The 21,543-nt window shown below is 40.4% G+C and overlaps 7 non-coding genes across 7 annotated transcripts; 1 reads left to right on the top strand and 6 right to left on the bottom strand.

Moving 5' to 3' along the window:
* Positions 1 to 587: 587 nt before the first annotated feature.
* LOC113102084 (U5 spliceosomal RNA) lies at positions 588 to 706 on the bottom strand. The gene has a single exon (XR_003290620.1). It is a non-coding gene; the product is annotated as a U5 spliceosomal RNA (small nuclear RNA).
* A 4,617-nt stretch (positions 707 to 5,323) lies between these two features.
* Positions 5,324 to 5,439, bottom strand: LOC113102081 (U5 spliceosomal RNA). The gene has a single exon (XR_003290617.1). It is a non-coding gene; the product is annotated as a U5 spliceosomal RNA (small nuclear RNA).
* Positions 5,440 to 7,811: 2,372 nt separating this feature from the next.
* Positions 7,812 to 7,927, bottom strand: LOC113102082 (U5 spliceosomal RNA). The gene has a single exon (XR_003290618.1). It is a non-coding gene; the product is annotated as a U5 spliceosomal RNA (small nuclear RNA).
* A 1,917-nt stretch (positions 7,928 to 9,844) lies between these two features.
* Positions 9,845 to 9,960, bottom strand: LOC113102083 (U5 spliceosomal RNA). The gene has a single exon (XR_003290619.1). It is a non-coding gene; the product is annotated as a U5 spliceosomal RNA (small nuclear RNA).
* Positions 9,961 to 10,431: 471 nt separating this feature from the next.
* On the bottom strand, positions 10,432 to 10,547 carry LOC113102080 (U5 spliceosomal RNA). Its single transcript, XR_003290616.1, has one exon. It is a non-coding gene; the product is annotated as a U5 spliceosomal RNA (small nuclear RNA).
* Positions 10,548 to 12,597: 2,050 nt separating this feature from the next.
* On the bottom strand, positions 12,598 to 12,669 carry trnad-guc (transfer RNA aspartic acid (anticodon GUC)). Its single transcript has one exon. It is a non-coding gene; the product is annotated as a tRNA-Asp (tRNA).
* Positions 12,670 to 12,915: 246 nt separating this feature from the next.
* On the top strand, positions 12,916 to 12,987 carry trnad-guc (transfer RNA aspartic acid (anticodon GUC)). The gene has a single exon. It is a non-coding gene; the product is annotated as a tRNA-Asp (tRNA).
* The last annotated feature ends 8,556 nt before the right edge of the window (positions 12,988 to 21,543 follow it).

Genomic DNA, 21,543 nt, shown 5'->3' with positions numbered 1-21,543 from the left:
AGGAGCGGCACGGCGCTACTTGACCGTTGAGAGCGTCGAGGCGAGTTGAAATCATTCAACTTTATGGTAATTAGCTATGACGCGGTTGGGCAGCAAACCCAATCGGAACGTAGAAGTCCACCGCTTGAGAGGATTCCAGAGAAGAACACAGCTCCGACTACATTAGTTCCCAAGAAACAATGAAGGACAGTTCGATTATTGCTGTTTCGCGTTTGCAATAATCTATGATGTGTCGCTGTTTGCGTACAGGGACATAAATAATAAATTTAAAGTGATTACGTGGACCAAGGTGTCTGAGATTGTTTCATTTTAAGTAAAGGATCTTAATATTTCGTCCACAACAATATTTAATGAGGTTAACTTATAACGTTACTCTCCTTGTGGTTTAGTCTGCAACGAGATCAACAAGTTTGTTTGGCTTTGCGGGCCGCTTTTAAATACAAAATAAAGCATTCGATCTACGTCAGAGACTACGTGTTAGTGTATTTTGTCATAGCAAAGGATCACTCCCCAACTTTATTTTTAAAGTCAATTCCCCACATATCAACTTAAATAAGTTATATTTCTGTCATTTAACTGCTTTGCGAAGCCCCGCAGTTAAGTAGGGCATCAAAAAATTTGTTTTATACTCATTGTGTTCCTCCCCACGGAAATCTTTAGTAAAAGGCGGAAAGATTTATACGATCTGAAGAGAAACATTGAGTGTACTAACTTCGAGAGAGCAGCAGTAAGTACTCGACCGACAGGAACACACTCCACAAAAACGGTGAGCAACACAATCTGTTTCCAATTTTAGCCCTACTTCCCTACTTGTTGAGGGCACTTACAGGAACGCATTTCTAGGACCCCTAGTTTTTTTGTGACAGCGCCACCTACCGGTTCTGAGAGCCGCAGTCCCAGGAACGCACATCCAGGATCCTGGAAATGGAAAAAACGGAAAATAGAAAAGTGCTACAAGGCAGTATTTTCACCCAGTTTTAACAACTTAAAGAGTTTTTTTTTCCAAAGGTTTATTTTACTCAAATACTACTTTACACTCATTATTTGTTGCATGATAGTTACTTACAATAATCTGTAATAAAGCAACCCATCCGGTTTTTCTTTTTGTACTTTTAAATAATATTTAGGTAAAAAAAAAAAAAGAAAAAAAAAAAGAATAAAAATTTACCATAGACTGTAAAAAAATATGGACGTAGTGTCCGTGACGTCACCCATAGAATCCTCAAAAGCGGTTTTGAAGCCTAAAGTGTTTATGCTAATCGCCTGAACAGTGGCTTGACAAATGTCATTAGTGAATGTCAATCTGCCTTTATAAAAGGAAGGAATATACATTTTCATTCAAGATTGATTCTTGATATGTTGGATTATAGCCATCTATTAGATAAGGAGAGTTTAATATTATTCCTTGATTTTTATAAAGCGTTCGATTCGCTTGAGCATTGCTTCATTATAGAAGTCTTAAAAAGTTTAGGTTTTGGAGATAAATTTTGTAATATAATTAAAAAATTTTATTCTGATATAAGTAGTTCGGTATCTCTGGGATCTGAAATCACTCCTAGCTTCAAGATGTCTAGAGGAATTCGCCAAGGATGTCCCATATCTCCAAAATTATTTATTTTAACTACCCAGATGCTCACTTTGGCTATTGTTAATGATTTAAATTTACAAGGCATTAAGATTTTTGATAAGGAATTTAAGATTAGTCAATTTGCAGACGATACTGCAATTTTTCTAAAAGATAAAAGCATGGTTGATATTGCATTAAAACTAATTAATACTTTTTCTGTTGCCTCAGGTTTGTCTCTCAATATTAATAAATGTGTACTGTTGCCTATACACTCTTGTCCTGAGAGCTCTATTGCCTCAATTAATGTCCAGACCGAGGTAAAATATTTGGGTTTAACAATATCTAAGAGTGTTCGTAGGATAGAGGAGATTAACATTGAGAAACGTATCGCTGAGATGAAAAAATCTCTAAGTCACTGGCTGACCAGAGACCTCACAGTATTTGGGAGAGTTATTTTATCTAAAGCTGATGGTGTGTCTAAGTTAATATATCCTTGTCACTCCTTGTTTATTTCTGACAGAAATATTAGGAAGGCCAACTCAATAATTTTTCAATTTCTGTGGAGAAATAAGACACATTATTTAAAAAGGTCCCAGATAGTTAAAGAGTATATAAATGGTGGATTAAAAGCCTTAGATTTTGAAGCCTTGATAGGCTCATTTAGAATCAAGTGGTTAAAATTTTTTTTTTGCTTATTCCAACTCTATGTGGTTTCACATACCTAGGGCTATTTTTGGAAAGCTTGGTGGTATTGATTTTCTACTGAGATGTGACTTTCATATTAATAAGATTCCACTTGCACTGTCTAAATTTCATAGTCAAATACTTTTGGAAAATGATTTTCACACATAACTTTACTCCACACAGTTCAGTTCTGTGGAACAATAGAACAATTCTTATAAATAGAAAATCATTATTTAAAGCTGATTGGTTCGACAAGGGAATTCTTTTTGTAACTGACTTGATGGATTGTAAAGGTATTCTGTTGGATTACACCAGTTTTGTTGAACGTTTTAATATAAACTGTACTCTCAGAGAGTTTCAAAGAATTTGTAAAGCTATTCCTATAGCCTTGATCCAACTAATCCAGAATACTTTGACTTACTCTGATGTCACTCCAGTATTGCCAAATCTAGTAATTGGTCATCATAATTTAGTAGATAAAAAATTCAATAATAGAATTGTTACAGATGCTTTTAAATCTAGATTGTTCTATGATTATAATAAAAACAATGTGCTTGTTAACTCTTTTTATATGAGGGAAAAAGCCTTCTCTAAATATGTGAAATGGCCAATCCCCCTAAAGTTAAAGAGACACATTTCAAAATTTGTCATAAGATTTATCCAGTTTCCAATTTTCTTGATAAGCGATTTAAATTTGATAAGGCGGGTTGTGCCTTTTGTGATTTTACTGATGAATCTCTAGAACACTTATTTTTCACTTGCTCCATTTCATGCCGGTTCTGGAGTGATGTAAGAAACTGGCTGAATTTAAAAATGTTAAACATCCCTGTATTTAACATCAACCATATCCTGTTTTATGTTGATGGTTTAGATAATTCAATATCAGACATTGTGAATATTGTTTTCTTACTTGCTAAATATCATATTCATTGTTGTAAGTGGAAAGACCCTCGCCCCTGTTTTGAACATTTCATGAACTAATTTAAAATATTCTACTCCTCATTGAGACTACTTAAAAATGGTTGTGCCCTGAAAATTTCATCAGACATGTCAGTGTTTCTTGTATTGTAATTTTATTTATTGACTATCTTTTGCCTTAAATGTATTGTGGATCCCCTTAAGGTTTGATATAGACTGTAATTGTATTTGATGTTATACTATGCTGTTACCTCTACGTGATATTGTATTGTATTGTTTAATAAAAAATAAAAAATAAAAAGGTTTTGAAGCCTAAAGTGTGCAGAGCGGGCCGTCGCCATCTTGGCAGCGTGTCACCGCGCGACTCTCTCGGATAATCGAAAATGGGCAGAAAGGCGGGAGCTGATTGCTGAAGCCACGCCCACCTATCGCGACGGCATTGTCAGCAGCGGCAATCCACCTGTCACTTAAGTGGCCACGCCCTTAATTATGCAGAACTTTAAGGCTTAATATAATTTAAACGGATGAGTTATAAAAAAAATTCACGCCCCTCACAGTTGTCATGAAGGGCAAAATTAGCAATATCGACCAAAATCATTTGTTGAACCAGGCTGTAAACATGTTTTTTTTCTGCTGTAAAGTTGGGCATTTTAACATGGGGAGTCTATGGGACTGACTCCCTTTTGCAGCCAGCCTCAAGCGGCCAGTCGATAAATTGTAGTTTTAGTCACTTTGGCTTCACTAGAGAGAGCGAGAGGTTGCCACTGGACATTTACACTTTAGACGGACATAGATAAAGCTGACCAAAAGAGGGCACTGTCTTATTATTGAATAGTGACGGTCGTTCTTGAACGACTCATTAATTTTGAACGAATCTTTAATGTGACTCGGGAAGAACGAGTCGTCTCGGGAGTGATTCGTTCAGTCACGCATGCGCAAGAATCTATAGGCTGTACTGGAATTAGTTTAGTAGTTCACCTGTTTCAGTCAATGCAGTCTGAGCCGGAAAGAAAATTGATTAGTTCATCTCATGATTCTTCGGGTTTGAGTCGTTCCTTTATCAAGTGACAAACCCATAAGCTTTGACCATAGACAAGACACTTTATTAAAACACCATAGACTGGCAACAAATCTGTGTATTCTATTAATATTATTATTTGTTTTTGTTGTCTTTATGTTTTTAAGTGTACTGCTTTAATGTTTTAATGTTTGTATTGTTTCATAATAATAATAATAAAAAGACTAGCCTATATAACCAGCTTTAACCTATTGTTTGTTCTATTGTCATGTGACACTATTTGGATAGACAAATTAATTTACAAGTTTCGGGTGCATAGTCATTGTTACTATCATCATCATAATTATTATTTACTCTTACAGACTGCGTTTCTGGACTCTAATTGTAGCTTTTTACTTCTTACAGTTTATAAATGTATGAATTACTGTCATGATGGTTATTTTCTATACACTGAATGTTGTAACAAAGGTAATAACTCCATTCTATGGTCAAAGATTATCGGTTTGTCACGTGATAAAGGAACGACTCAAATCAAAAGAATCATGAGATGAACTAATCAATTATCTTTCCGGCTCAGACTGCATTAGTTAACTCAAACCTGAGGACGTGAGGTGAGCTAATCAGAGACTGAAGAACCAAGTAAGCAATTAATTCATTTTTTCTGTTTATTATAGCATTATAGTTTTGTTTTGTTTGTAATGTGATCAACGTTTGCGTATAATTACTAGTAGACGTTAGGGAAGTAACACGTAATATGTTTAATTATAGTTGATAAAATGAACGAAATGATTCGTAAAAAGATTCGACCATTTTGCTGAACAACGAGACTCAAAGATCCGATCGAGTCGGTAAAATGATCCGAACTCCATATCACTAGTATTGAATACAAAGAAAATGACTCCTACACGAACTTTAAACAGAGAGCGAGCTTGTATTTTGACAGACATTTATGACTTGTCAATTCTATTTTTAATGTTTTAATGGGAAAAGAGCAAAGTGAAATTCTTCATTGCAGAAAATCCAATTCCAGTCATGAGGTCTGTCCAACTTCAAGACCAACTGGACTACCATCCGCTTAAACGTGAACCTTCACGTATTAAGTAATACGATATTTCTGATATTCAACATTATGAGGAAGCCCCGCAGATAAACAGGGCATCAAAAAATTTGTTTATACTCATTATGTTCCTCTCCACGGAAATCTTTAGTAAAAGGCGAAAGATTTATACGATCTGAAGGGAAACATGAGTGTACTAGCTTTGAGAGAGCAGCAGTACGTACTCGAGCGACAGGAACACACTCCACAAAAACGGTGAGCAACACAATCTGTTCAATTTTAGCCCTACTTCCCTACTTGTTTAGGGCACTAACAGGAACGCATTTGTAGGACCCCAGTTTTTTTTTGTGACAGCGCCACCTACCGGTTCTGAGAACCGCAGTCCCAGGAACGCACATCCAGGATCCTGGAAATGGAAAAAATGGGAAATAGGAAAGTGCTACAAGGCAGTATTTTCACCCAGTTTTAACAACATAAAGAGGTTTTTTTTCCAAAGGTTTATTTTACTCAAATACTACTTTACACTCATTATTTGTTGTATGATAGTTACTTACAATAATCTGTAACAAAGCAACCCATCCGGTTTTTCTTTTTGTACTTTTAAATAATATTTATGTAAAAAAAAAAAAGAAAAAAAAAAAAGAATAAACATTTACCATAGACTAAAAAAATTTGGACGTAGTGTCCGTGACGTCACCCATAGAATCCTCAATAGCGGTTTTGAAGCCTAAAGTGTGCAGAGCGGGCCGTCGCCATCTTGGCAGCGTGTCACCGCGCGACTCTCTCGGATAATCGAAAATGGGCAGAAAGGCGGGAGCTGATTGCTGAAGCCACGCCCACCTATCGCGACGGCATTGTGAGCAGCGGCAATCCACCTATCACTCAAGTGGCCACGCCCTTAATTATGCAGAACTTTAAGGCTTAATATAATTTAAACGGATTGAGTTATAAAAAAAAGTCACCCCCCTCACAGTTGTCATGAAGGGCAAAATTAGCAATATCGACCAAAATCATTTGTTGAACCAGGCTGTAAACATGTTTTTTTCTGCTGTAAAGTTGGGCATTTTAACATGGGGAGTCTATGGGACTGACTCCCTTTTGCAGCCAGCCTCAAGCGGCCAGTCGATAAATTGTAGTTTTAGTCACTTCCTTATTGGCTTCACTAGAGAGAGCGAGAGGTTGCCACTGGACATTTACACTTTAGACGGACATAGATAAAGCTGACCAAAAGAGGGCACTGTCTTATTATTGAATAGTGACGGTCGTTCTTGAACGACTCTGAACTAATCTTTAATGTGACTCGGGAAGAACGAGTCGTCTCGGGAGTGATTCGTTCAGTCACGCATGCGCAAGAATCTATAGGCTGTACTGGAATTAGTTTAGTAGTTCACCTGTTTCAGTCAATGCAGTCTGAGCCGGAAAGAAAATTGATTAGTTCATCTCATGATTCTTCGAGTTTGAGTCGTTCCTTTATCAAGTGACAAACCCATAAGCTTTGACCATAGACAAGACACTTTATTAAAACACCATAGACTGGCAACAAATCTGTGTATTCTATTAATATTATTATTTGTTTTTGTTGTCTTTATGTTTTTAAGTGTACTGCTTTAATGTTTTAATGTTTGTATTGTTTCATAATAATAATAATAAAAAGACTAGCCTATATAACCAGCTTTAACCTATTGTTTGTTCTATTGTCATGTGACACTATTTGGATAGACAAATTAATTTACAAGTTTCGGGTGCATAGTCATTGTTACTATCATCATCATAATTATTATTTACTCTTACAGACTGCGTTTCTGGACTCTAATTGTAGCTTTTTACTTCTTACAGTTTATAAATGTATGAATTACTGTCATGATGGTTATTTTCTATACACTGAATGTTGTAACAAAGGTAATAACTCCATTCTATGGTCAAAGATTATCGGTTTGTCACGTGATAAAGGAACGACTCAAACCAAAAGAATCATGAGATGAACTAATCAATTATCTTTCCGGCTCAGACTGCATTAGTTAACTCAAACCTGAGGACGTGAGGTGAGCTAATCAGAGACTGAAGAACCAAGTAAGCAATTAATTCATTTTTTCTGTTTATTATAGCATTATAGTTTTGTTTTGTTTGTAATGTGATCAACGTTTGCGTATAATTACTAGTAGACGTTAGGGAAGTAACACGTAATATGTTTAATTATAGTTGATAAAATGAACGAAATTATTCGTAAAAAGATTCGATCATTTTGCTGAACGACGAGACTTAAAGATCCGATCGAGTCGGTAAAATGATCCGAACTCCATATCACTAGTATTGAATACAAAGAAAATGACTCCTAAACGAACTTTAAACAGAGAGCGAGCTTGTATTTTGACAGACATTTATGACTTGTCAATTCTATTTTTAATGTTTTAATGGGAAAAGAGCAAAATGAAATTCTTCATTGCAGAAAATCCAATTCCAGTCATAAGTTCTGTCCAACTTCAAGACCAACTGGACTACCATCCGCTTAAACGTGAACATTCACGTATTAAGTAATACGAGATTTCTAATATTCAACATTATGAGGAAACCCCGCAGTTAAACAGGGCATCAAAAAATTAATTTATACTCATTGTGTTCCTCCCCACGGAAATCTTTAGTAAAAGGCGAAAGATTTATACGATCTGAAGAGAAACATGAGTGTACTAGCTTCGAGAGAGCAGCAGTACGTACTCGAGCGACAGGAACACACTCCACAAGAACGGTGAGCACCACAATCTGTTCAACACCTAACCCACTTTTAGCCCTACTTCCCTACTTGTTGAGGGCACTTACAGGAACGCATTTCTAGGACCCTAGTTTTTTTTTCTGAAAGCCGCAGTCCCAGGAACGCACATCCAGGATCCTGGAAATGGAAAAAATGGAAAATAGAAAAGTGCTACAAGGCAGTATTTTTACCCAGTTTTAACAACTTAAAGATTTTTATAGTTGTTTTTCTCAAAGGTTTATTTTACTCAAATACTACTTTCTTTATTGCAATTAAACCTGGTTCCTAGGAATGTTGAGTAATTATTCGGTCTAAGTGTCATAATCTAATAACTCAATATAATAAACAAGGAATATCAGTAACTAGTTTATTTTCAAGTACAGAGGGAACACACAAGGATGTCTCTGGGGTAGATTTAAGATAGTGTATATTTTATAAAATAATATATTACAACAGTTGAACTTGAACACACACAAAAACAAATTAGTTCATGACATGAACAACATAGAAACACAATGTCTTCACCGACTCCTAAGAGAGAGAAGTGAACGAAATGAGGAACATTTAGTTGAACATGTTCTACTCTCTAATTTTAGATTTCATATTTAAAATATCTCAGTGACCACAGAGCACACACACATATACAATACAATATAATTATAAAAATATTCATACCAATGTTCATAATACTGTTATTGCATGTTGTTGAAAGATTTGGAAACTTTTATTTGTATGTTGTGGGAACAAAGGTTCTTGAAACATTTATGTCAATAAAGCCCATCTGAACTGAGATAAAATAATAATATAGATGCAAGAAATCTGAATAGAAATAACAAATTATTGACATGACTTTTCATGATCTTTAAATATATTAAAGTGCACATTGTGATGTTTGCAGCAGCATACCTGCCACCTGGATGCTCTCAACTCTTTTTCTCAGTTGTTTTTTATCACCCTATTACATTCTTCCACTTCACTGAAATAGTAAAAGAAGAATAAATCACTGCTGGGTTAACAGAAAAAGTGTTATCGCCATAAGCATAAAAATCCCAGTCATCTCCACAGATCTGGCAATAAAAGGTAATATTAGTGATACATAAAACATCAGCTGCTGTGCTCTTTATCGCGTCTTGTATATGAAAAGCAGATTATGGGCAATCATATTTCATTGAAATATTTAATTATGCAATATATTATTCAGCAAAGTATCATGCCCAGTTTTCTCAGTTCAGCGACCAGGATCAATTTTCTGACCAAGATCTCTACACAATAAAAAAAATACAAATAATTTCTGACAATTAAAATATCATATGTGTCAATCAACATTATAAAACCATGTCAAAAAGAAGAGATGTACTCATGACAGTTAAAACATTACGATTATTTTAACATAATTAAAATGTTAAAACAATGAGTAATCAACCTGAAATGCATCGCAATTGTTTTTAATGTTGAACAAATAAGAATGTGCACACACTCTGATTGTCATCCATCTTCGCTGGTCCTCTAATGCAGTAGGTGGCGTTGTCACTCAAAACCTAGGGTCCTAGAAATGCAGCCTCCGGTTTTGCAGGCAGATGCTACTCAGCTACTACCCCTTTACTACACCATCTCATTATTGAATACAAAGACAATGTTCTCTTCTGAACTCTAAACTGAACGTGAGCTCGTATCTGGACAGACATTCTATAAATGTATTGTCTTTGTTTAGAAGAAAAAAAACATAATGCAACATTACGGAATATTGACTTTTGACTTTTAGTAATTCCAGCTACGTTCTGTATCAATGAAACAACAATCTATCAAAATGAACATTCCCTAAGAAGCACGTCTAATTTTTAACATGTATGAACCACACCGCCATTACAGCAGAGTATCAAAAAATTAGTTTATACTCATTGTGTTCCTCCCCACGGAAATCTTTAGTAAAAGGCGAAAGATTTATACGAACTGAAGAGAAACATGAGTGTACTAGTTTTGAGAGAGAGCAGCAGTACGTACTCGATCGACAGGAACACAGTCCACAAGAACGGTGAGCACCACAATCTGTTCAACATTTAACACTCATTATTTGTTGTATGATAGTAACTTACAAGAATCTGTAATGAAGCAACCCATCCGGTTTTTCTTAATGTACTTTTAAATAATATTTAGGAAAAAAAAAAAAAGAATAAAAATGTACACTTTTAGACGGACATAAATATAGCTGACCAAAAGAGGGCACTGTCATATTATTGAATAGTGACGGTCGTTCTTGAACGACTCATTCATATTGAACGAATCTTTAATGTGACTCGGGAAAAAAAAAATCGTTTGGTTAATTGATAAGCAAACTCCGGTCATGGTGCTAACATTCAAAATCAACCGAACTACTAATCGTTAAGACATGAACAAAGTCCTTTAAAATATAGAGATATTTCTGATATTCAACATTGTAAGGAAGCCCCGCAGTAAAGCAGGGCATCAAAAAATTAGTTTATACTCATTGTGTTCCTCCCCACGGAAATCTTTAGTAAAAGGCGAAAGATTTATACGATCTGAAGAGAAACATGAGTGTACTAGCTTTAAGAGAGCTTCAGTACGTACTCGAGCGACAGGAACACATTCCACAAGAACGGTGAGAACATGACTGACATCAGTACTACAATATATTACAAAAAATGTAATAACGTGTAATAACGTTAAATGATTATGCCATTTAAACGGCATAGCAAATTAGATTGTATGCGTTTATAAAATTAAAAACACGTTGATTTTTAACCGCACCCCATTGCATTGTGGGTAAGAGAGCTTACTTCCGGATTCGTCATCACGCTCAAGGAATCAGCTACCCTGCGTCTCAGTGTTCATAGTATCCATCCTAAATAGTATGTGAGATTAGAATAGGTGTTTCCTTAAACGTGGTATGCTGAAAAGAGTGTGACAAAAGTCCCCGGATGGTCTACTATTGAATGTGGATCCATGCACACTCTAATGGCTAAAATTGCCCACAATCCATTGCGCTTTGGCGAAGGATTCGCTCCAGAACTACAAACACGAATAAAAACGTGTTACGAAAAACTACAAACGTGGCGGATAGGCGCGATCGACGGTTAGGTAGAAAGGTTTACAAGTTTACATGGGTTTGAGACACTAATCAACATTTAACCTGGTAAAAAATATTTATTTATTGTTATCCGTGTTATATTTAATCTGCAACAGCAATGTGAACTTTCAATATTAATTTAAGCATAAAAAACACTTCTGTCTGGAATTTTATCCCTCATTATGTTTTTTTCTTCTTCTTTTTTTCTCAAATATTGGTGGTATTAGTTTTGTTTTGATGTTTAATTATAATATAATTTTTATATATAAAATTCCAGCTAAGTTATTTGCTTTCCACAGACAAGTGCTTTTATCTCGGTCATAAATATATAAAGCATAATTTTTCTCTGCATCTTTATTTCATCTGGAATAATATAAAAATTCTTTACAAACATTGTGTGTCATTGTTCCAATAAATACTAATAAAAAAGCTAGCTTTACTGGCAAAGCTAGCTAACTGTATACTGTATATATACGTTTGTATGTATTTGTGTGTGTGTTTATTTGTGTCTGTAGTAGAATTATTGCTTTTTGTAATATTGCTGTTTTGTTGTTATTGCTGTTTTGTTGTTCTTGTAGGGAGCACCAAGTTTCCTCACTTCCTGTGCCCTTGCCCTCAGTCAGATGCAGGTGAATATTTGACACATAAACAACACTGCAGGTTCCTGCAGGTTTTAAAGTCTTAAAATGTCTTACTTTACCCTTACACAAAATAATGCCTTAAAGTTGTAAGTTACACAAAGTCTTAAAATTCATAAAATCATGGCCTTAAATGTTGGATGCAGCGAAAAGTGAATGAACCTCTTTCTGTGGTTTTGGAAAAACTTAATTGATAATTTATCTTAAATGTGACTTAAATTATTCCATCACTCAATCAATTTTCATTCAATCCTTGAATATTAAGTTTGAGTTAAATTTAAATGCCGCTTATTTACTTTAAATTATTTAATATAAACATTCATGCTTTTATTATAACCATAAAATGTTATACTACTATTATTTTACTGTTTATTTAAATATAAATAATATATTCATAATACTTTGCTTTGTAATCCAAAAGGGCAAGACACAATTTAAAATACTTTGCAGCTGTAATGTATTGTTAAATGTTATTTTGTTCTATAAAAAGAACAAAGCTCCTTGAAAAGAAAAAGGCAAACAAATAAACAAAAAAAGCATTAAAATTTGATTGGTTGTAACATCATTTCCACTCTTTGGCAAGTCGCTGAAATGAGTCAGTGAATTACAACTATCTGGTCACAAGCATAGACTGTATAAAAAGGTCACAAGAGGTTAAGCTTAACTTCCTTTAACTTTTCCAATTCGTAGTGCTTTACACTATGGATGCAGTATTTGTTTGTCCACACATTGATTTCATAGGTGCTGTCACTTTTTCCGTGGCGGAATTTTCAAGTATATCTGAAGTCTTTGGTGGCACAAAGTCTGTCAGTCATTTCCTGGGAAGGAGAAGGGTTTCAACCACTAGAGATAAATACAAAATTTTATAAGATAAAAGATTTTTTCTCCCCGTCGGGGAATCGAACCCCGGTCTTCCGCGTGACAGGCGGAGATACTGTCCACTATACTAACGAGGAAACAACTGGTAGTTTAAGGCAGGATATGGGACTTTTACTTTGCTTGTTGGTGTTCCATGCACATGAAAAATACTGTATAAAAGTCCCACTTCCACGTGACAGGCAGAGATACCGTCCACTATACTAACAAGGAAACAACTGGTAGCCTGAGGCAGAAGTGAGACCTTCATACAGTATCCTTCATATGCATGGAACACCAACAAGCAAAGTAAAAGTCCCATATCCTGCCTTAAACTACCAGTTGTTTCCTCGTTAGTATAGTGGACAGTATCTCCGCCTGTCACGCGGAAGACCGGGGTTCGATTCCCCGACGGGGAGAAACAATCTTTTTATTTTCGACATGTGATTAAGGAAATGCCTCTAATATATGACATAATCTGTGCCACCAAAGACTTCAGATATACTTGAAAACATTTTGGTTACTTATGTAACCTTGGTTCCCTGAATAGGGAATGAGATGCTGCGATGACGTCATCGCTATGGGAACACCTCTAGTGTGACAAATGTTTGAAGCCCTAATACTATCACGCAAATTTATTTGCCAGACCTTCCAACCAAAAAATAAGTCCCAAAAAGGAATCTGTGCAGGGCAGAAAGGCCTAAGCCTTCTCGTCCCTGCATGAAAAGGGAAGGTGACATCCCGTTGAAACACCTCTTCTGGGAGCCCAGAATTAAGAATAGTGTTTGTAATCTCTGCCAAGAGACCGGAACACATTAAAACTCCACTTAGGGTCATACCCATTAGTTACACAAATCCTGATAGGGATTTCCAGGTCATGTTTGAGGGTTACCTAGTCGGCTAACAGACTGATCAATTCTGAGAACCACGTACGAGTGAGCCAAATGGCACCACCAGCAACAATGTTCACTCTAACCAACCTTACTCTGAACAGAATAGTTTAGAAGCAAGTGGGTCGACGGGAAGGCATAAGTCTGGTCCTGGGGCATTCTTGGGCTAGAGTGTCCACACCCAGAGGTGACGGAGGAGACAAGGGAACCAAAGCGGGCAAAGCACATGCTCTAATTAAACAAATCCACTTCTACTCGGCCGAACCTCTGCCATATGAGACTCACCCACCTGAGGGCGCAATCTCCATCCTCCAGCCTCCAAACTCAGGTGACCCGGGCCATGAACAGCTCTGATCAATAGGAACCTGGTCTGCATCCAAAGAACATGTCTCACTGACCTGCACAGGGGGTGAGAGAGTAATCTTCTCTGACCAACGTATGTGACCACAGCGGTGTTGTCAGTCCTTATGTTGTCTTGACCTAATGTGACAAGTATTGGCAAGCTTTATTACAAAAGTAAACCTGAGGAATTCCTGTGTCTCTTGACAATCTGGATTCAGAAGTACACATCCTTAGATTGATGGTCATGAACCAATCTCCGGTTCAGATAGAGATAGGATGAACTTCTGCGTCAGCATCTTGATATTGCTTACCCCAGACACAAGGTTAGGTGATGCAAATCGTATCAACCCAAAGAAGCTGGATGGTGTAACCAGCCTGATCCTCCCTCATGAGGCCCAGAGTTGCTGGAAAATCATCTGAAACAGGAACAGATACTAAAATCAGGCATGCCAGCACAAACCACAGAGTGGGGACTTGGATGTCAACATAGACCCTGTACCAATGGCTTTAGGGCTATCCTCTCGATCTCCAGAGCTAAGGCACTGAAAACGGTCAAAATCAGTTCAAAATAATGATTAGTTATGCAAATAGTGTTGGTAGCCTGAATGGCTAATTAATCGGGCAAATTAATGGTAGCTCTAAGTGGCAAAAAGTAGAGTGCACAACTTAACGTCCTAAAATCATGATGTTTAATTAACTTGAGAAATACTTAATCCAGGCAGGGAGTAGAGCAACAGGGATTTTATAGCAGTAAGTTCGCTATTTTATATTTGAGTGACATTAAAAGGGCTTCAGACATTCGTCACACCGGAGGTCTTCCCATAGCGATTACTTCATCGCAGCATTGAAAATGCTTTCCGTCACGGAAAAAGTGAAACAGCGCCAATGAAATCAACTGTGGACAAAAATATACTGCATCCGTAGTGTTAAGCACTACAAAAACATTACAAAAACAAACTACCTTACAACTCAAATACAACAGTCCCATAATAATGCAGAACAACAACAATAAAAAATTTGATATTACTCACTCCTTCCCACAGAAATATTTAATTAAAGGTGAAAAACTGATCTGAGGTCAAACATGAGTTTAATAAATAATCTACAAATCGGGAAGATGCTCAGTCAGGGAAGCACAGAACGGTGTGATCTGAATACACTGTACTGAATACACTTATGCTTAAGATATTAAAAATGAATAAAAATAAATAAAAATGGCCATTAGACTACAGTTTAAAAATATTTCGTTATAATAAAAAACAAACAAACTGCTCTGTAGGTACAGGAGTAATTCAGGTTTCGTCATCATGAAACAAAGTCTGCAGCTCAATCGCTAAAATTAGCATAATATATACCCTTGTAAAGCATTTTTGGCTAGATTTTGTGATGTAGCTGATATATGTACCTTCTGTAAAAAGAAAGTGAAGATATTTGCCATCTCATGTAATGTTTCATCACTTTTCTGTAAAGTTTCTGGTTGTTTTTCTAAAGTTAATGTGAATTGTAATTCACACATTAAGGATGTTTGGTTTTTTGAAAACCAAAACAAATCTTTAGAATCAACTGTTAACTTTCTTATCCTTGTGGCAAAGTTCCATTTTCACAAAGAAAGATTTCTTAAGAAAATACCTACTTTAATAGATTTCTAATGTGAAGAAGAACATTTACTTATCTCTAAAAGTAATTAATACCAAAAAAAATATTTCTTTTTTTGAAGATATCTGATGAGATCTTTCATGTACCGTCATTAATACTTGTTTTGAGTTTTATTTTGTGTAATATATATGCGAAGATGTATTTCATTAATGTCATTTTTGTATTTTGCAATTTAAAAAAAAACTAAAGAAAAAAAAATTTAAATCGCTAAAACAACCAAGATGTATTGTTTTCCAGATTTTCCATTAATATTATGTGGATAAATCTGAAACTACACAGATGTAAACAAAGGAAAGACACATTATGGTCACATAATATTCTTATATGATATATTATTAAGTATTGCTGCTTCGCAACAAATTAAAAGATCTACAGAAAATAAAACGGCTATAACAGATTTAAGGCATATTCAAAACATAAATCTCATTAGTGATATATTAAGATAAGTTAAATGAGTTATTAAAAACTACAGCATTTTCTAAATTGAATTTCAGAATAACATTATCAGCCACATCACAAACATCTCGGTTACGTATGTAACCTTGGTTCCCTGAATAGGGAACGAGATGCTGCGGTGACGTCACCACGTATGGGAACACCTCTGGTGTGACGAATGTCTGAAGCCCTATACCATCCCGCCAATCCTATTGGCCAAATGGCGCATAGCACCACCCTGCGCATGCGCGAGCATGATATACCTGGGTGCAGCGCGCCATTTCGCTCAGATTTCATGACTGAAGATGAAGAGTTATCAAGGTACGGAACGGCCAGAACCGCAGCATCTCGTTCCCTATTCAGGGAACCAAGGTTACATACGTAACCGAGATGTTCCCTATCATAGGTCACTTCGATGCTGCGGTGACGTCACCACGTATGGGAACGATATACCAAAACGCCTGACGTACCTGATAACTGAGATCCGAGGAAGCAACTGCTCAAGCGGAGAGAACCCGGGAGCCAGGGGCCATCCTCACATCCAGACTGTAGGATTTGATAAAAGTGCTCGGTGAGGACCATCCTGCCGCAGCACAGATATCATCCATAGAAGAGCCACTGAGAAAAGCTTGAGAAGAAGCTACAGCTCGAGTGGAATGAGCCTTAACCCCTAAGGGCGAAGCGAGTCCGCGCGCCTCATAGGCCAAAGAAATCGCCTCCACCAGCCAATGGGACATGCGCTGTTTTGTAACTGCATGGCCCTTACTTTTATGTCCAAAGCAGACAAACAGCTGGTCAGAACCACGCCAAGGAGCTGTGCGATCCACATAAGTCTTTAAAGCTCTCACAGGGCAAAGACTTAGATCTCCTGACCCGGCCTTGGCAGGCGAAAAAGCTTCCAGAACCACTTGCTGAAAGCGAAAAGGGTTAGATGCGACCTTAGGAACATAGTTAGGCCTGGGCCGCAGCAGCACCTTCACAGAGCCTGGTGCAAATTCCATGCATGAGGGTGAAACAGAAAGAGCCTGTAAATCCCCAACTCTCTTGAGGGAGGATAAAGCCATGAGAAGAAGTGTCTTCAATGTCAGGATTTTATCCGATACGGTCTCCAAGGGCTCAAACGGATGCCCTGATAAACCTAACAACACAATGGATAAATCCCATGAAGGAACTCGCACAGGGCGGAAAGGCCTCAGCCGTCGCGCACCCTGTATGAAACGAGAAACTAATGGATGACGCCCCACAGAGGCACCGCCTATGCATTCGTGGTAAGCTGAAATGGCTGCCACGTAAACCTTTAAAGTGGCTGGTGTAACGCCATCCGAGAAACGCTCCTGGAGGAACTCCAGCACTGAAGCCACTGGGCAGTAAACTGGATCCACATTATGATTACCACACCAGGCTGTAAACAGTCTCCACTTGAAAGCATATAAGCGTCTCGTAGAAGCTGCTCTAGAACTCAATATAGTCTCAGTAGTTTCAGCAGAAAGACCGGGACATACTAACGCACTCCGCTCAGTGGCCACGCCCACAGTTTCCACAGATCTGGCCTCGGGTGCCAAATCAGCCCCTGTGCTTGTGATAATAAATCCTGTCTGATGGGAAATCTCCCACGGAGAGCCCGCTAGCAGACTGATCAGATCCGCAAACCACGGCTGCGTGTGCCATCGCGGAGCCACCAGCAGCAGCTGTTCCACTCTGTCCCGGCGTAATCTGCATAATACCGCTGGGATCAAACGAATCGGAGGAAAAGCATACAGACTGGTCTTGGGCCAGCTGTGAGCTAACGCATCCACGCCCAGGGGCGATGGGGAGCGTAGGGAGAACCATAGCGGGCAATGCGTAGTCATGCTCGATGCGAATAAATCCACTTTCGCTTTGCCGAATATCCGCCATAAAAGATCCACCGTCTGGGGGTGTAATCGCCATTCTCCCTGTTCCAGAGCCTGTCTGGATAGCAGATCCGCTCCGAAATTCAATCGTCCGGGGACATGAATGGCCCGGATCGAGAGAAACTTGTCCCGAGACCACAGAAGAACACGCCTCGCCAGCCTGCACAGGGGGCGAGAGCGCAATCCTCCTTGATGGTTCAGATAAGACACAACCGCTGTGTTGTCTGATCTGAGTAGCACATGACGGCCGATCAGCAGATCCGAGAAATACTGGAGAGCCAGAAAAACTGCCAGTAATTCCAGTCTGTTTATATGCCAAGCCGCGCTGAGCCGCTGTCCACACTCCGTGGGCTGGTCGCCCTCGACACACAGCTCCCCAACCAGTCAAAGACGCGTCCGTCGTGACAGTCTCTCGGAAAGCATAAATTCCCAATCGAACTCCTGACAGGAGAAATTCGGTTGACATCCAAATTTTCAGCGACATCACACACCGCCGTGTCACCGAAATCGTGCGATTGCGGGAGACAACGGGGTGAAATATTCCGCCTTTTTGTCCACCACTGAAAAGGGCGCATTTGAAGCAATCCCAGACGAATCACGGGGGATGCTGCTGCCATTAGACCCAAGAGCCTGAGGCACAATCTCACCGTCACCGTGCGACCCGCTTTGAAGTGCCGCACGCATGACGCAATCGACTGAGCGCGCGGGAGAGAAAGCTTCGCTGTCATCGCGCGAGAGTCCAGATCTATTCCAAGAAAAGTTATCCGTTGAGAGGGAGTTAAAACACTCTTCTTGAAATTTGTTCGTAAGCCCAGGCTGTTTAAATGATTCAGCACAAGATCTCGGTGAGAGTGTGCTTGAGTTCCGCGATTGCGCTATCACCAGCCAATCGTCCAAATAGTTCAACACACGAACGCCCTGGAGCCGCAACGGGGCCAGAGCTGCGTCCATGCACTTTGAGAACGTACGGGGCGCTAAAGCCAAGCCAAAGGGAAGAACGCGGTACTGATTACGCTTTGCCCTCTAAAGCGAATCTGAGGAACTTCCTGTGTCTCTTGACGATCTGAATATGGAAATACGCATCCTTCAGATTCGATCGTAATAAACCAATCGCTTGGTCGGATCTGAGACAGAATATTTTTCACCGTCAACATCCTTGAATTTGCTCGGTCTGAGTGCAAGATTCAGACGGCGTAAATCCAGAATGGGTCGTCTTTTTTCGGTACCACGAAATAACGGCTGTAAAAACCTGTCTCCATCTGAGAGGGGTGTACTTCTTCTATAGCCCCTTTGCTCAGCAGAGCTGACATTTCTTGTCGCAGCACCGCCATTTCCGTAGACTTCACCGTAGTGGGAAGAATTCCGCGGAAAGGAGGCGGGCCTTTCCGAAACTGAATGGTGTATCCGTGACAAACCGTGCGTAACACCCATTGAGGAATGCCGGGCAAGCGTTCCCACGCGGCCCGAAACAATATTAACGGTTTCAAAGCTTCCGCTCCCAGCAACGCCGTCATACGCGTTAAAACGACCGGACACGAAAAACCCGTGGTGTTCGTGCACCGGGGAAGCGTATGCGCCGGAGTCGTTGCGTTCCGTTGAGTATAATCCTGAAGCGTGTCCACGGCAGGAATTAGGCCAACAGATGGAACATCGGGCTCTGCCGCTAGCGAAAAAGCGGCGGCTGTGTGAGCCGTCATAAACGGGCCGTTTGTGTAGGGTCCTTGAGTCGTCCCTCGAACTCCGAAAGCAGGATTGCGCAGAGTGTCTGAGGGAGCGTCTGTCATTACAGCTCGATCCAATGTTGCTCGAGGCGCTGTTAGCGGCGAGACAATCAATGTTTGAGCATGGGGACTGCAATGAGAGTGTGGGATGCGCGAAAGCGGTCCGACAGCGCTCTCTAGCGGAGGGCACAGTCCCTGGCAAGCAGCAGAAAAGATCAGGAGCTGCTATTCGGCACCCGAGAACGAGAGGCTTTAGCCGTCGAGGTCAGGTTCAAACGCTTACGTTGACGCTGGTGCGCCGGAGGAAAAACCCTAGGGCCCCAGTCCTTACGAGGAGGCGCCATGGGTGTAGGTTCCTCTCGAGAGGCTGCTCGCTGGCGGTGAGAGGAGGTTGAGCGAGAACGCGCGGGCGCTTGCCGGCGTTCGACCTCTCCTGGGTCTGCGGGGAATCAGCTGGCGGAAAGCGGCTGATTGCTGTTTCGCTGCCCTGAACTTCTCCACTACTGACGTGACAGCCTCACCGAACAATCCATCCCTGGAGACAGGGGCATCCATAAGGAAAGATTTATCCTTCTCCTTAATATCGGTGAGATTAAGCCAGAGGTGGCGCTCAACCGAAATCAAACCGGCCATAGTACGGCCCACTGCACGAGCGGTATGTTTGGTAGCGCGTAGCGCCAAATCCGTAGCTCTACGCAGTTCTTTAACTGCCTCCGGTGTGATGCCCTCACCTTCATCCAATTCCTTCAATAACTCCGCTGGTAGGCCTGAAGGACCGCCATAGAGTGGAGCGACGCAGCCGCCTGACCAGCCGCCATGTAGGATTTACCCACCAAACTAGACGTGACTCGACACGCCTTCGAAGGAAGAAGGGGGCGAGACTTCCAAGCCGCGGCCGAACTAGGCGCAAGGTGTTCGGCGAGAGTCTCTTCCACCGGGGGCATCATAGTATAGCCATGGTTCGCCATATCAGAAACGGTGGCGAAATCCGCGGCCGCGGCGTTAGTAATCCGCGCCGAAAATGGCTGTTTCCAGGACCTCGAAACCTCCTGGTGGAGGTCCGGGAAAAAAGGCAAAGGCCTCCGGGGCTGTGTAGGTGTCCGACTGGTTAAAAAACGGTCGTCCAGCTTGGAAGAAGGTTGGGCCTCGGCCTTGTCAACCTCCCAGTCTAGCCCCAATTTACCCACCGCACGAGAAACCACATCCAACAGCTCACTGTAGGAGGGGGAAACACGCCTCTCCTGTCCGCTAGGAGGAAGAGGGCTAGTGTCGGTCGCGAAGTCCTCAGACCCCGAGGCCGCGGTGGATAAAACATCGTCGTCATAGCGTCCACAACCGAAGGAGATGGCGGTGCATGCCTCCGGTGTGGGAAGTAAATCCTCATTAGAGAAGACGACGGGCTCAGTATAAGTTTTATTCTGCAGCAGGGTAGGGGAGAGCGAGCGATGTGGAGAATATTCCAGCGCTGCGCTGTCCACAAAATCCATGTCGCACGTGTCACCCCAGGCCCTCGCCTCGTGCGGTGCCTCGGCAGTCGCAGAGGTGACCTGACGGGGGTTAGACTCGAGGGCGACATTAGAGAAAACTTCCACCCTGGAGCGCAGTACTCTGAGCCGCAGGCCATCACAATGGGGACAGGAAGAAGGCCGCTAAGCGCCGCCTGTGCGTGATGTAAACCAAGACATACTACGCACCTGTCATGAGTGTCCCCCGCCGTGATGTACCTGGTACATGGCTCCTTACATTTTCGAAAGCTCATCGCGTCCGCGAAGAGGAGTTAACACTGCTCGAAGAGATCGCTGGAGAAACGCGAGACGATAGGGCACAGATGATTCGCTATTCCTGAAGGAATGAAATCTGAGCGAAATGGCGCGCTGCACCCAGGTATATCATGCTCGCGCATGCGCAGGGTGGTGCTATGCGCCATTTGGCCAATAGGATTGGCGGGATGGTATAGGGCTTCAGACATTCGTCACACCAGAGGTGTTCCCATACGTGGTGACGTCACCGCAGCATCGAAGTGACCTATGATAGGGAAA

The sequence above is a fragment of the Carassius auratus genome, unplaced genomic scaffold (genome assembly GCF_003368295.1).
Source record: "Carassius auratus strain Wakin unplaced genomic scaffold, ASM336829v1 scaf_tig00217681, whole genome shotgun sequence".
Classification (NCBI taxonomy): domain Eukaryota; kingdom Metazoa; phylum Chordata; class Actinopteri; order Cypriniformes; family Cyprinidae; genus Carassius; species Carassius auratus.
Note: the sequence above shows the minus strand (reverse complement) of the source record. Positions and strands in the feature narration are given on the sequence as shown.